Raw genomic sequence first — 17,084 nt, 5'->3', positions numbered from 1 at the left:
TTACTCAGTGTCTGATAGTATCTTTATAGCAGTGTGAGAACAGACTAATACAGAGATTTAAACACAAGACCTGAAACCATAAAACTACTAGAAGAAACTACAGGGAAAAAGCTTCTTTACATTGGGGTGGCAATGAGTTTTTGGATATGACTCCAAAAGCACAAAGAGGTATCACCTCACACCTATTAGAATGGCTGTGATCAAGCAGACAAGATAGATACCTTACACCAATTAGATGGCTACGATGAAGCAGACAAGGTCAAGATAACAAGTGATCCTTGGGATGTGGAGAATAGTGAGCCCTTGAATACTCCCAATGGGAATGTAAATTAGTGCAACCAGTATGGAAAATAGTCTGGAAGTTCCTCAAAAAATTAAAGCTAGAACTGCCATACAATTCAGCAATTCCAATTCTGGATGTATATTCAAAGGACATGAAATCAGCACCTCAAGAACATCTGCTCTTCCATCTTCATTGCAGCTTCATTCACAACAGCCAAGTTAAGGAATCAGCCGAAGTGTCCACTGCGGGATGAATGGGCAAAGAAATGTGGCACCTACATAAGATGAAATACTATTTTGCCCCCAAAAAGAAAAACATCTTGCCCTTTTATACATGAATGAACCTGGAGGACATTAGGTTAAGTAAAATAAGTCAGGCATAGAAAGGTGAATACTGCATGATCTCACTGATATGTGGAATCTAAAAAAGTTAAACTTATAGAAGTAGAGAGTAGAGCAGAGGTACTAGGGTCTGGGGAGTGAGGAAAATGGGGAGATATTGGTCAAAGGGTACAAAGTTTTAGTTAGACAGGAAGAATACATTGTGAAGATTTATCATTCAGCATGGTGGCTATAGTTCATATTAATGTAGTGTATACTTGAAAATTCTAAGACATTAAATCTTAAATATTCTCACCACAAAAATGTGATAAGCAGATGAGGTGATGGATATAGTCATTAGCTTGATTTGATCATTTCACAGTGTATAAACATACCAAAACACCATGTTGTACACCATAAATATATACAATGTTTATTTGCCTGTTATTTCTTAATAAAGCTAGGGGCAAAATACATTTTAAAGTTACCACCAATCCTGGATGTTAGAACTTCTCTGCTGAGCTCAGTCACGCCTGACTGGTGAATACTGTCCCCTTCAGTCCCAGAGATGGGGAGGCCCCGGCTTCAACTCAGGCAAATGAGAGGTCCAGCTTCCCCACCGACTCTCCAAAGCATTTGGCACTGATGTCTTCTTTTTAGTGAGGGCAGAGTTTTTGCTCTGTTGCCCAGGCTGGAGTGCAGTGGTGCGATCTCAGCTCAATGCAACTTTCACCTCGTCGGTTCAAGTGATTCTCCCGCCTCAGCCTCCTGAGTAGCTGGGATTACAGGTACCCGCCGCCACGCCTGACTAATTTTTGTATTTTTAGTAGAGATAAGGTTTCACCATGTTGGCCAGGCTGGTCTCGAACTGTTGACCTCAGGTGATACACCTGCCTCAGCCTCCCAAAGTGCTAGGATTACAGGTGTGAGCCACCGCACCCGGCCAGCACTGATGTCTTTAGTCAAAAGCAGAATCAACCTAAAATAAAAATAAAAACCCAAAACAAGTACAAGGAAAGAAGCCCAAGGCCCTGTAGTAATAATGAGAAATGTTCTACAAAATCAAGTTGGATTATACATATGAGTTTCTGGAATACAGGGGGAAATTGGAGAGGACTTTTATAAATAATGAGTGATATATTGTACCCCTGGCAGAGATCTTTCAGCTGGCAAGATCGAATTAGAACAAAACTCGTTCCCCTTCAGCAGTGGGGGGTAGGGAGCAGAAAGTCTCAGGATATCTTGTGAGGGGCCCCCCTACGGATTAAATGTAATGGGGTAAACATACAAAGTCACCCCGTACTACCTGCAAAGAGCCTCCCATCTCGGCCCGGCTGACTCCGTGTCTCTCTCGGGTAATACACACAAATCCTGCAATGTGACTTGTGCCATCACTCTCTGCTGTCTGAATTCTGTCAGGTGTGCTGCCTGCGAGGGCAGACTTTCAGGCCTTCCCTGGCATCCTGTCCCAGCTTTCGGCTTAGAGTGCTGGCAGGAGCCTCCGTGTCCTTAGAGGACCTATATTGCTAATCACTGTGAAGTGTTGAGTGACTTTAGGAAGGCTTCTTTTCTTTTGTATTCCCCTCCCCGCTCCCCTTCCCTTTTTCTTTTCTTCCTCTTCTTCTTCTTCTTTTTTTTTTTTGACAGTCTTACTCTGTTGCCCAGGTTGGAGGCTGGAGTGCAGTGATGTGATCTCGACTCACTGCAACCTCTGCCTCTCGGGTTCAAGTGATTCTCCTGCCTCAGCCTCCTGAGTAGCTGGGACTACAGGCGCACTCCACCAGGCCTGGCTAATTTTTTTTTTTTTTTTTAAACTAAAGACGGGGTTTCACCATGTTGGCTAGGCTGGTCTCAAACTCCTGACCTCAGGTGATCCACCCACCTCGGCCTCCCAAAGCACTGGGATTATAGACGTAAGCCACTGTGCCTAGCCTGTTTTCTCTTACTCTCTTTTCTTTCTTTCTTTTCTCTCTTTTCTCTTTCTTTCCTTCTGCTTTAAGGTCTCACTATATTGCTCAGGCTGGTCTTGAATTCCTGAGATTAAGGAACCCTCCTGCCTCAGCTTCCCAAGTAGGTGGGATTACAGGCACACATCACCACACCCAGCCAGGAAGGTTTCTTCATTGTTCAGGATTTTTACCTTGAGGAACACTCTTCACAGTCTACCTTCTGCAAAGGGCTTTAGGAGAGAATGTTACTCAGAAATCCTTCCAGTGCAGAACACATCTCAGAGCGAGCAGGCACTAAAGGGAGGAGAGAGAACCTCATAAACAAATTCATAGATTAACCTGAATGTCGACCTTTCGTTTAACCCTATGCCAAAGCCAAACATCGCTGCTTCAAGAGTCATCATTGAAAAGTGTCCAAAACGAGGCCCACCCTGGTTTCCGGATGGAATTTATTCCCATGGTGTTTGCTTCTCCTGATTGCATTGTCCTCATCTATCATTGCAAAGTACCTTCAAATTTAATTTTCTTTTAAAGGGAAGTGTATTCATAGTGTCAGAAGACAGTCCGAGCGTTCCTTTGTTATAATTTGTAACGTTAATACGGCATTGTACCAGCCAGCTGGGCAGAGACCTGTCCTCTCTGTGGGTCCCAACTCTGGGTCCTGGGGCAGGACACTGGCCTTGCCCATTGCCCCACGCTTTCATGTCTGGCCATCTTTCCAGAGAGGAAACCCCTCCTGGAAGTATGACCAACTAGTCACTATAGCTGGCCACATCCTGCCTTGATCAAGGCCATTCTAGCAAGTCTTTGACCTCAGTTCCTGGTATCCCATCCAGTGTGGGAGCTGAACTGCCTTCCCTCTGCCCCAAGGTGGGTTTTGTTTGGGGCCAGGATTCTACCTGCACCTTCCTGGGAGCCATCTACAGTGCTGTTATCAGCTCTCACACAGTCAGGCTACCCTGTGGCAGATTCCCCACCTCTCAACTGGCCAAAATGCTTCACCGTCACCTTGGATCTCATGGTTCATGGTTATGTCCTTCCTGTAACTCACCTCAGAGTTTGTGTTTCACCCTGATTAGGACAGCTGAGTCCTGGTGCATCACATTCCTGCCAATGCATGTGGTTCCTCTAGGGCCAGCCCCTGCTCTGGGCACTCAGTCCCAAATCCTGCAGCAAGCTGACCTCTGCCCATGCCATCGTCCTCTGCTACTGCTGCGCCCCAGGGCGTGGTCTGGCCATATTTGCTCTTTGTTCTTCCTGGGTCACATGCCCTCAAGGCTGCTCAGAGTCCTGAACTAGGGGACTTCCTCCGGGGCTTCTGGCCACCAGTTGTCATTTCCAGCCATCCCCAGGATCCTGTTCAGTGAAATCTTCTTTGGATGTTTGTGTTAAAGATGTAGCTGTAAACACAAATTGTCAGGTTGGGCCAGGTGGCTCATGCCTGTAATCCCAGCACTTTGGGAGGCCAATACAGGCAGATCACCTGAGGTCAGGAGTTTGAGACCAGCCTGTACAACATGGTGAAACCCCGACTCTACTAAAAATACAAAAATTAGCCAGGCATGGTGGCAGTTTCCTGTAGTCCCAGCTACTAGGGAGGCTGAGGGAGAAGAATCACTTGAACCCGGGAGGTGGTGGTTGCAGTGAGCAGAGATCAGGCCACTGCACTCCAGCCTGGGTGACAGAGTGAGACCCTGTCTCAAAAAACAAACAAATAAACAAACAAACCAAAAAAACAAATTATCCTCTGCAGTCACAGGAGCACCGAGGGGCCCTTGTTGCCACCACTTTCAGGTAAGAAGCAGAACCCCAGGATGCAGTGGGCTGTTGTGTAGTCTCCCTGATGTCCTGGAATGTCCCGGCCAATGTGATGGTTTTTCTATCCAGTGCATCCTCCCTGACCAGCCAGCTCTTCCTGCCCCAACTCTTGCCCTGCAGGGACTCTGAAAGCTTGTTCCATTTACTGTTTACACTCACTGTGTTTCATAGAGTAAAAGCTGCTTCTCAAACATGAGTTTATGTTGTTTGCCTTCAGCTCCCCCTGTATTCTCTCAGCATGTCTTTGGTGTGGAGAAGCAGGAACCTAAACATGGGAAGTGTTTTGACTTCCAAAAGAGCCCATAGTGAAGGCTCTGTTTATTTGCTTTGAAAATGATAATCATCAGTCCACACGCCTACAAAGAATCATGGGCAGGAAAAAAATAATAGTTATAAATACAGCTGGATTTTAATAAAATAAGCAAAACAATTCCCACAATCTTTACACAGCAAGCAAAATTTTTAGGACTGAAATAGACAGATGTATGCACCTATGTATGAAGCTTATGGGCCTAAGTAAATTGGTATATATGTTGATTCGAGAGGACTATGTTGAATTTACAAGCATGCACTCATGCATACCTGTGTCGTATGCGTGTGTTGAATGCATGTATATATGCTGTTGTCTATTCAGTTTGGGATGTCCATTGGACATGTAGAGCCTGGAGTTCAGGGAGGATTGAGGCTGGGGGTCTCCAGGTAGCATTTGGCAGGACATAGGTGGGGTTTAAAGCCCAGGGATGAAAGTGGAGGACAGAAAAGTGGAGGCTGAGCCCCAGGGGCTGCAGGGCTTGAGTAGCCAGATGAGGGAGGGATCCAGCCAAGGAGTCTGGAAGGAGGTGCAGTAAGGCAGGGCAGGTGAGGGAGGGCCACTCCATACATGAAGAGTATTTCCAGAAGCAGGACGTGGCCACCTGTGTTAAACCCTCTGACAGGTCAGACAGTCTGGTAGGATGGTGAGAACCAAAGCCTGACCCCAGCGGGTCCCAGGGAGAATGGAGGAGAAGCAGCAGGGGTTTCAGCAGCATCTACTGTCCACAGACAGACGGAGGGCCATCCCCCGCATGCTGAGCACTGACAGGATCCAGCCAGGAGAAAGGAGCCGGCGACCATGCCTCAGAGCAGGGGAGGTACAGGAGCCAGGCCACTGACCAAGAGTGACAGATGGCTCAGGAGCCCACGGTGAGCCTGGCCAAGGAAGCTTTGGGAGTTTCTCCACTTCAGCAGGGAGGAAGGCACCATCTGGGACAGAGCCAGTGGTTGGTGGACAAGATGTGGGAGCCTGTAACTGGTCCCTTTTGTTATCCCCTATTCTCCCAGTGAAAAAGGAGCCAGGTTCTCAGCTGCAAGTGATGAGAAGGGCGAGGGCAGAGGACATTCGAGTACGAAGGAGAGGCGAAGTGATTGCGTCTGCGCAGGATGAACAAAGAGACCAGGGAAGGTCGTCATCTCTCAGGGCTATGCTGACTCGGGAGCGTAACGTGAGACTAGTTAGCAAGAATTCCGGAGTTCCTCCACCTGCATTGGGCTGCTTGGAGGCAGGAATGAAGTAAGCACAGAGTTTGATTAAACCAAGCTCAAATATTTGCCAAGGACCCCACAGGTGACAGGAGAAGGGAGGGTGAAAGTTGTAGCAGGGACAGGAAATGGGGGTTTATAATAATGCACGAAGGACTCTTATCTGGGGGGATGGCAGGTGAGGATGTGCGGGGAGGTGGATGGCAGCACGTGCGTAGGATGAATGAATTGAAAGACGACACTGCCCGGGCCTGCACCCAGAGGTGCTGGCTAATGGATTCGGAATGGCCCGAGTGTGGTATATGCAGGAGGGTTTCAAGATGCAGTTCTGTTGAGAGTTGCAGAGGCCACGCAGGAGAGTGAGGGTAGAGTGGAAGGTTCTGGATCCACAGGGTCCAGACATGAATGTCAGGCAAGGACCATGATTCACAACTATGCAGGTAGATGGAGATGCAGGCTCAGGTGAGCTAAGTCCGGTGGGTGAGCCTGGAGCAGATGCTCAGCCCTGCTTGCCTGGGGAAAAATTAACAGATGTCCATGCAACCCGCCCTCCCCCACACCCTCAGGCACACTGGTTCCACTGGTCTGGGCTGTGCCCTGGACCTGGGAGTGAATAGCTCCCCAGGTGTTTCCGCACACAGGCTGAGAACAGCTCCAGCTCAGAGCTTGTTCTACCTCAGTGTTCCCAGGAAACTCCTGTGGGGTCTCCCTAAAATGCAGATTCTGGTGCAGGAGGTCCAGGTGGGCGGGGCTGGGGACTCTGCCTTTCTTAGGAGCTCCCAGTGCTCTCTGCTGTGGGTACTTTGAGGAGCAAGGCCTTAGAGTGTTGTTTCTTGTTTTTTAATTTCAAGCTCTCATTTATTAGTGTACCTCTCAATCTTTTATAAAACAATGGAAAAGAAAAAAAATAAAGCTGCTCCCAAAATATCTTATAGCATTCTTTTTGTTGTTGTTTGTTTGTTTGTTTGGAGACAGTCTCGCTTTGTCACCCAGGCTGGAATGCAATGGCGCGATCTCAGCTCTCTGCAACTTCTGCCTCCCGGGTTCAAGTAATTCTCCTGCCTCAGCCTCCCTCGCAGCTGGGATTACAGGCACCTGCCATCCCGCCCAGCTAATTTTTGTATTTTTTGTAGAGACAGGGTTTCACCACGTTGGCCAGGCTGGTCTTGAACTCCTGACCTCAAGCGATTTGCCCACCTGGGCCTCCCACAGTGATGGGATTACAGGTATGAGCCACCACGCCCTGCCTTTTACCATTCTTTAAAAAAGGAAAGTGTTTCTTTTAACTTTACACCCACCCCCGTCCCAATTTCAAAACACATCATTTAATTGTCTTGTTCACCGACATTTCCAAGATGAGATTTTATATTTTGCTCCCATAACTTCTGATTATCACAAAACCCAAAATTGAAGGAGTTTGGTCAGCTGATGTTGGTATATTCCTTCCAGAATTCTTCATCCTCATCTTTGCTTCTGGAAGCATTTCCTCCGATTCACTCCCTGACCCAAGTGTGATGGCCATGGCTGATGCCTTCTGTGTCCTCTGACTACCTACGGCAAATCCAGTGTGGAGATCTTTGTAGACTCCGTGGGGAGGTCTGCAGCTCCTTCAGCTGACCTTTCTCAGGGCTGCGACTGGAGCTTTCCCCTCCATTACTAGAAGAAACGGTCTTCGTTTTCACAGGTTTTTCTGCTTCCTCTTCCGGTCCTCTGGCGGCTCCAGCTCGCTGCGACTTCTCGGGCTTCTCCGCTCTCGCCCTCCCCTCCGCCATTTTCCCCACCGTGGCCTCCCCTTCTGTGTTCTTGACAAAGCTTATTTCTGCCTGACTGCCTATGCCGGCGCACACAAATAGACCTCCAAGTATGCTTGCCATTGATGGATAATATAATGTTTATAGAAAGCCAGCTAACAATCTACAGTTTCTAAAACATCCCTCAGAGTAAGCGCGGTGTTGTCCACCCACCACAGGCTGCCTCCGTCCCCGGCGCGGGGCTCCGGGCGCCCAGAGGGTGGCGTTTCTTGCAGCCTCAGCGGTCAGCCCAGGCTAGGCCTCCCCGCCTCTGCCTTCCTTCCCTGTGAAGGCTGCGGAGGAAGCGCCTCCTCACGGTGGGCACGCTGGAGGCCCAGGGAGAGGCTGCCTGGTCACACCAGAGTGAAGTAACTGACCAAACTCAGCAGGGAAGGGCAACAGGAAACCCAGAACCAACCTGTGCCTGCCATTCCCGGCTCCGCGGCTCTCACACAGCCCCTCCGCCTCCGAGCCCCTGAGGTCAGCTTCTGGGGCATTAGTTTGCCTTGGCAGAAGCTATGGTGGGGACCAGGCTTCCGTGTCGAGGGTGCTAAGGGCCAGAGGTAGCAGCAACAGCTTTTCCCCAGAGCCTCTCTCTGGATGTCACTGGTGGTTTTAGGGCTGCTTGATTCCTGGCTAGGTAGAGACCAGGCTGGGTCTCTGTTCCACCTAATTATATTAGGTGGGAGCCACCTAATATAATTTACTAAGACCCATCCAGCTTTTTCTTTTTTTTAAAGTGGGTTTTGTTGTCTGCAACCAAGAACTCTGACCAACGTTTCATCCTTCAGGTTCTGAGACATCACTACACTGGGGAGATACCAGCACATACCTCAGTGCCAGGGCCCAACGGCATGAAGCATTTGCACCCAGCGTTGCACGTGCAGCATTTACACCCTGCCTCATACATGTAGCATTCACACTCGGCATTATACATGCATCGCCTACTCCCGGGGTATGATACACCCTGCAGCATGCATGTTTCACTCACATCCTGTATCACACACGCAGCATATATGCTCTGCATCATACATGTATCATTTTCACGCCACACTGCACATGCAGCATTTGCACACTTTATTGTACATGTTAATTAGGCTGTCTGCCTCCCACATGTTTTTGACAACAGAACCTGCTCTTTTCACGGCTGTACCCCCCTAGAGCTCAGGCTTATGCCTGCCACACGTTTGATGCTTAGTGGGGCCACCTGCCTTTTTCGCCAGCCAAGCATCCTTTCTTTACATTTCCCGTGCCCTATGTGGAGCCCAATATGTTTGGTTTGACTGGGGTGTAACTAAAACTAACCTATTAACTGCATTGTCATACAGGTTTCCAGGTCCACCCCACTGCCTCAGACCCCAAGTCTGTGTTAGGTCTAAGGATCTAGATCAGTAACTTGGACAGTCTAGACACAGGTGATCCCAGGACCACACTACGAACCAGGCAGATCCTGGTCTTCAACCTTGATCACAAACCTAATTACCTGGGGATCAAAACCACAAAGCCTGAAATTCGTGTTCAGTTGGGCTGGTGTGGTGAAAGTGCTGCTTTAAGTTCCTCTGGATTTAAATGTGCACCATGCTTGTGAACCACTGTGCAGCCTCCAGAGGTCTCACTGCTCCCCGCAGCCCCTCCTCAGCCCCCTGCCTGGGGGTAGTCTCCAAAACCAGCAGTCAGCCTCCAGCCTCTCTTCTCAGCCTCCTCAGACACCTATAGGTCCTGTTTGGCCTTTCCTTGGGCCATGGGCGCTTGGAAAATGAGAATGCTGCAACAGCATCAATGTAGGGACACTAATCCAATATATGCAGAAGTGGAGGTGATGGGGCTTATCCAACAAGTTCCCTGAGCCTGTCTAGGAACCTTAACCACCAGCTTTAAAGAAAATGTCCACTTGGGATCTTCCCGCCTGCTCCTTCTAGGTGCCACTCCTCAGGGTGAGCAGAGTCTCATCCAGCCACCTCAGGAAGCTAAGGTCCCCAGCTCCCTGATTCCATGGGGTCTGGGGCTCCAGCCCCATCATTGCAGCCTTGTTTGTCTAATGCCCCAGGGCCAGGACATCCACCAGCTGTGAAGCCTGCAAAAAGGCCGGGATACCTCCAGGAGCCAGGCGGGGATCCTCAGCATCTCTCCCTTCCCACTGCCGGCTGGCTCCTGCAACGCAGACACACACTCACACGTTCACGTGCCACACACACAGTCACACACACCACACAAACACATACAGACTACACAACACACACTCACATACATCACACACAAACACATGCACAAAACACACAACACACAAACTACACAATGCACACCAAAGCCCCCACACACAGACTACACAACACAGAACTCACACTTACGTACACCACACACAAACACATGCACACAACACACACACAACACACAAACTACACAATGCACACCACACACACCACACACAGACTATGCAACACAGAACCCACACTTACATACACCACACACAAACACATGCACACAACACACAACACACACTATACAAACTACATAATGCACACCACACACACCACACACACACAAACACACACAGACTACACAGCACACACACAACAAACACATGCAGACTACACAACACACAAACCACACATCACACATATGCAGACTACACAACACACAACACATACATGCACCACAAACACATGCACAAACCACACCCCACAACCACCCAACAACCTACACAACACACACAACACACACAAACACAGATGACGCAACACACGCCACACACAGATACACACAGGCTACACAACATATACACATACACCACATGCAAACACATGCACACAACACACCATACACAACTCACCAACACATGCAGATTACACAACACACACACCATACAAACACATGCAAACTACACAAAACACACAAAATACACACTACACATACACAGACTACACAACACACAACACATACATATACCACACACAAACACATGCACACACCACACCTCACAACCACCCAACAACCTACACAACACTACAATGTACAATGCACACCACACACAAACACACACAGATGACACAACACACACTACACACACAGACAACATAACACACACCACATATACAGACTACACAACACACAACACACCCATACACCACACACAAACACATGCACACAACACACCACATACAATGCACAAACACGTACAGATTACACAACACACACCACACAAACATATGCAGACTACACAACACACACTACACAATACACATATCACACACACATGCAGACTACACAGCACACAACACACAAAACACAAATATGTGCAGTCTATACCACAGACACACCACACAAACACATGCACACAACACAATACACACACCATATACACTACATACCACATACACCACACAGCACACAAGCACATGCACACAATACACACATGATATACACTACATACCAAACACACACACCACACACCACACAAGCACATGCACACAACACCACGCACAACACACTCATGCACCAGACAATACTACACTATACATACACACCACACACACTATATCCCACACGCATACCACATACACACACTACACAAGCACACACTACACAACAAAAACCACACACACACCACACACACCACAGAAACACACACACACTACACTACACACAAAACACACACTACACAACACATATTCATACACGCACCACACACACAGGCACACGCAGTACACACCACACACACATATCACACACACTACACACTGCACAAGACATACACACATTTTACACACATTCTTACATGCCCACGCACTCACTTACACATGCACAAACATGCACATATAAAAACAGAGACACACACATGTATACACTCTCACACACACACAGAGATGGCAATGCTCAGAGAGCTGGAGCACTCCAGGCTGGCTCCATTTCCCAGCGCCCCTGAGCTAGGGGCTGGGGGCTGTGCCACACGCGTGCACGCGCCTGTGTGTGTGTGTGTGTCCTGCAAGCGGGAGGGCGAGCCCCTCCTCTGTCAGGAGGCCTCTGCCCCACCCTGCAGGCTTGCAGTCTTGCTGCTCCTCCTTGAGAGCAGCTGTCCTACTTGTCACCACTTCTGTCTTCTGTTCTTCGCTCGCTCCTAGATTACAGGCTTTTTGAGGACAGATATTTGGTCCCATTCGTCACTGTGCTCCCAGTGCCAGCTCTGGGCCTGGCATGGCAACATTAGTTAATGGATTAAATACATAAATCAATGAATGATAGATGGGAGGTACAGAGAGAGGGAGGGAGAGCAGAAAGTACTTAGATGCCCAAACCCTGTGTTCTAGTGTCTTTCTACGGGGCACTGGAATTTACTCTCTATATGACAGAGTGCGTGGCAGAAAGAACACTGATGAATGTAGCAAGTTTATGTTGAAAATTTCATTAAAAGTAAGAATATAAATAGATGTTGCTTGAATAATGAGTGGATCTAATCTCCCACTTTGTGGGCGCTCACAGCATGGCTACTGTCCTGAAAATTGAGGTGAGCATAATATAATATCAGCAGCAATATTTTAAAATTCTAGGTTAACACAGAAAACACCTTGCTTTCTTGACATCTGAATCAAATAAGATTGATAGTGGGAGAAAAAAACAGCATTTCATCTTAAATTTTCTTCCAACATAGTAGAAAATTGATTGAAAATACCAGTAACTGTCGGGCGCAGTGGCTCATGCCTGTAATCCCAGTGCTTTGGGAGGCTGAGGCGGGAGGGTGGATCACCTGAGGTCAGGAGTTCAAGACCAGCCTGACCAACATGGTGAAACCCTGTATCTACTAAAAATACAAAAATTAGCTGGGTGTGGTGGTGGGCACCCGTAATCCCAGCTACTTGGGAGGCTGAGGCAGGAGAATCACTTGAACCTGGGAGGCAGAGGCTGCAGTGAGCCGAGATCGTGCCACTGCACTCCAACCTGGGCAACAGAGTGAGACTCCATCTCAAAAAAAAAAAGAAAAGAAAAGAAAAGAGAAAATACTAGTAACCAAAGCGGTAATTGGCATAAAACATTCTAGATACATCGTGAGATCCCCAAGGCATCAGAAAAAACTGATCAGCAAGGAGTCCGATGGAGGTAAACAGGGCAACCACTTCAAATCAGCCTGTCCTGCCTATAGAAAACTGCCTTGTAACATTCTGAGACCCTTGCTGCACACACATACACACACACAAACACACACACACACACACACACACACAGTCTCTTTCTCCACCCTTTTCTCAGGGTCCTCTTGAGCTTCAGGACCACGGAGTTGCTGAGCCTACATTTCTACTGTCTCGAGGTTTTGGAATCTGTCCAAAGTGGCTGTCGATTCTCCAGGGCCCTGGTCCCTCCTGCCTGCTTATATTAAGCAACCAACTGTCAACCATTTTAATTTGGTGAATAAAAATCTCTTGACCCTGGAAGACTGTAAATTAGATGAAACCTGGTTCTTTCTCTGCACTGTGGCTCTGCTGGGCACATCTGGCCACCTCCGCAGCTCCAGCCCCAACCAGGAGGGTCATCAAGCTGATACTCATCAAGCTGAGACCAGGTAAGCAGGCAGGTCTGGATGCGGGACTCCCCAGGAGATCTTCTGGGGCTCCTGAATGCCAGGTCCTGGCGTGGAGGTGGTTGTGGCATGCCAGGGTGAGACTGAAAACAGCTAAATTAAAAAAAAGATAAATCCTCCCCTCTCCTAGAAAGGTCAGGAAATGTCATCATGCCAAAGCAGGCAGCGGTGAATAAAAACTATGTTTCTACCATGTGGGAGGACAGAAACGACCCTCTGCACCATGCCTTGAAACTGGCTTGAATGAAGGAAAAATCTCACAGATGTGTTACTCAAGTGTAACAGAGATCCAAGCCCTCTGGAGAGTGGGGAGCAAGGTCTGAAGGCAGATGCAGAATCCAATTTGGGGTGAGGGAAGGAGAATTAGGGGAGATTTACCTCTTCAGTGGCCAGGAGGTAATATGGAGCAAATCAGACATATCACGGAAGGCTTCCTGCAGGAAGGGCCACTTGCCTGGAACATGTGTGGGATTTCATGTGGTAAGCAAGGAGGCAAACACTTAAGGAGGGAGGACAGCAGAAGCCCTGTGGCAGGAGGCAGCATGACAAGAATGAGCTTTCTGAAGGTGGGGGGGAGACAGCTGAGAGAGTACGGGTGTGACAAGGCAGAGATGACTGGAGCCAGGATACACAGGGCACGTAGGCCGTGGAAGAGTGTGGACTTCACCCCAGGAGCTGGGGAGCTATAGAGAGGCATTCTGAGAAGACCCCTTTGGCTACAGTGTGAGGCATGAACTGGGAGGAGTGAAGTTGTGAATGACGCATGACTATTACGGAAATTAAAAAGAAAATTAGACACAAGAAGGCCCTAGGTGCAGCCCTGAGTAAAACCAGAGGCATCTGCAAAGTAGAGCAAAGGAGTAGCAGACAGGAGAATCAAGAGATGATCTAAGGAAAAACAGCTGCCCCAAAGCAGGATTCCTACTGGCAGAGTTGGCTGGGCGGTCACAGTGGAGGAGAAGGGCAGTGGGCGTAGGCACCGAGGGCCTAGGCAGCGTTAGCAGGAGGTGCTGTGCTTGCAGTAACGGATTCTAAGCTAAATGGGAGAGAGCTGAAGAGAAAGAGAGGAAATAGTACTTTTCTAGGAAGGAGAGGAAAGTGGTAAGATGGTAGCTGTGGCAGAAGGAAGTTGTCTAATGAAGGGTTGTGCTGTTGTTATTATTGTTTAAAATGAGATTATTTCCCTGTGCTTAAAACCCAATGCATTTTGCACCTGAATATATTGCATTCACCACACTTACCTTCTCACACTCCTGAAACTCCACTCTAGTGGCAATAAATTTACCAGATTTGAAGGCCAAAGGGACGAAGAAAGCTGGAGCAGCGACATTAGGGAGAAAGACAGCTCAGCAAGCGTTTGGGAGAGGAGAAGTGGATGAAGGGGTGGAAACTGGCTTAGCAAAGTGGAAGAGGCTGTGACTCGCACTTGCTCAGGAGGATGCTGACAATGAGCTTGCTAGATTGTCCTCCAGAACCAAGAAAGGAACAACACGGGCCCTGGGTATAAGAAACCTGACTCAGGAGCACAGGAAAGCAAATCCCTGGGTGCCTGAGCTGGAATCTCAGGATGAAGCTGTGCAGAAGGCTCATTAATGGTCATCTCCCCTTCTCCTCCTCCTCGTCCTTTTACTGCCACTGGGAAGCCTGAAGGGTTCACACCAGGAGAATTCTCTCCCATCAGCTTCCTGTTGAGCCCATTCCCATTTGGTCTACAATGCTGATGTTTGCAAACCACATCAAGTACTGCTGTCTCCTGGGAACCGGTAAATATTGTGGTTGGTTAGGATGGAAGCACTGGGATGAGAGGAGGCTTGTTGGAAGAGGGTGTCGAGGGACCAAAAGAGGAAAGATGACTGTGTGTTTTCGGTAGGGAAAGGACAGAGGAAGAAAGGCTGTTTCCCTAGAGAGTGTGTTACATTGAGCCATGTGAAATGACCACCTGCACCGCCATTTTTAACGATTAAAATGGAATTTTATACAGTCGCCTAATAAGAATTGTACTTAAGAAACATTAAAGCTCTTCTTTATAAATGCCCTCAGTCTTTCATAAACCCAGCAAACAAGCTCATCAGCACCATCCCAGCCTCCCTTCCCCCGACTCTCTTGTCTCTCACTGTCCCAAACAATAAGGGAAGAAACAAAATGACCAGAGTCCTTCAACCCGAGGAGTCTAAGACAGCTTCTGATCTTTGCTTTAGGACTGCAATCTCTAATTAGGAAAGCCCCCAGATGCAAGATCCTAGTTGTGGCCTTAGGATCTTGCAAAACCAGATAAAAGCAGAGGTAAATGATAAACCCAAAAGCCGCCTGCCTGCAGGGCCTAACCTGCTGTCTGAAGCCCCAAAGGTAATTCAGAATCCTCTATAATCACCTGAAAATAGATGCCACTGTGCTAGAAAGAATCATCTGTAATTCATAAAGAATAGAGTTAATTCCATTCAATAAAGTTGTGGGGACTCTGGGATGTACCAGGGCTTCCTTGACTATAATGGGTACCTAGGCATTTAAGGATAAATAAAAGGGAAAAAAGGAAGGAAAAAATGTTGGAGCATTATGATTTTAAGTTTAGATGCTCAGACTAATCAAGAGGAGATAAGTGGATAAATTCTGGAAAAATAAAGACTCCAGCTGGGAGCCATGCGGTCATCCAAAAGTCAGAATTAAGGGCAATGAGCCACTTGAGAAATGGCAAGAAATGCTGGTGCCAGCTCAGTTCCATGAAGCAGGAAATGGCCAAGGCAGCCACCAGCACTGAGCGTGTCTCTCTGCACGCAGACAGCCTGCAGCCCCCAGCCTTCCTCCAGCTTCCCCAGTCACCACCATGGGATCCTGGGATTTGTGGCTCAAGGTTTTGGAGTTCTATGTGCTCTATTGCATTGTCTGGAAAGAGAATAGCTTAGAAAAAAGCCATTCGCCATTGAGACCACAGGCTCCAGGAACAGCAACGTGATTCCAAACAAGTCCACGGTATTTCTGTGTGCAGTTTCCTGCCACCCACTTGCCTAATGAGGGGATAACTTGGTTCCTTCTCATTGAGGGTCTACTCTCCAATACTTGGGCATGGTCTTTAGAACACATTTACCCTTTAAACTGCCTAGTGGAACAGAGGGGCATCTCTTGTTAAATTTTTTACACCCACAGACGAAAAGTGGGTTTTCTGATTTTTGATTATTTAAATTTCTAATTCTTTATTGAGAAAGAACTGTAGAATCACAGGAATTTGCAAGTATAAGTAAAGATAGTACAGAGAGTTCCATGTACCCTTCACCCAGTTCCTCCAATGGTTACATCTTACATAACTGTAATATCAATACCAGGAAATTGACATCGTACAGCATGTTGTGTGTATGTGTGTGTGATGTGTGTAGTTCTGTGCCATTCATCACATGTGTAGATTCATGTCACCATGACTGCAATCAAGTTACAGGACGATTTCATTGCCCCAAAGATCTCCCTAATCTCCTTTATGTTTACACCCATTTCTTTCTCACCACCAGCCCCTCAGTCCTGGCCCCTGGCAACCACTAATGTTTCCCATCTCCATGTATATTATGTAAGTGAAATTGTTCCCGGACCAAACTGAGCGGGAGGCTGCTATTTCTTGTGGCCCAATAGCAAGATGCAGATGAACTGGGGAGTAAGAGAGTTCTTATTTCTGTAACCGCTAATAGGGACCTGGAGATTATCATTAGACAAACTCAAAATTACAAAGTTGTTCAGAGTTTATATACCTTCTAAGCTATATATCTATGTGTAAGTGTGCATTCATCTAAAGGCATAAGTGATTAACTTATTTTAATCTGTAAATTGGGTCTGAGTCCTGAAGCCCTTCCTCTG

The 17,084-nt window shown here is 47.7% G+C and overlaps 1 pseudogene; it reads right to left on the bottom strand.

Moving 5' to 3' along the window:
* Positions 1–6,908: 6,908 nt before the first annotated feature.
* Positions 6,909–7,785, bottom strand: LOC103219718 (PEST proteolytic signal-containing nuclear protein pseudogene; annotated as a pseudogene).
* Positions 7,786–17,084: the final 9,299 nt, after the last annotated feature.

Source organism: Chlorocebus sabaeus, chromosome 12 (genome assembly GCF_047675955.1).
Source record: "Chlorocebus sabaeus isolate Y175 chromosome 12, mChlSab1.0.hap1, whole genome shotgun sequence".
Lineage (NCBI taxonomy): Eukaryota > Metazoa > Chordata > Mammalia > Primates > Cercopithecidae > Chlorocebus > Chlorocebus sabaeus.
Note: the sequence above shows the minus strand (reverse complement) of the source record. Positions and strands in the feature narration are given on the sequence as shown.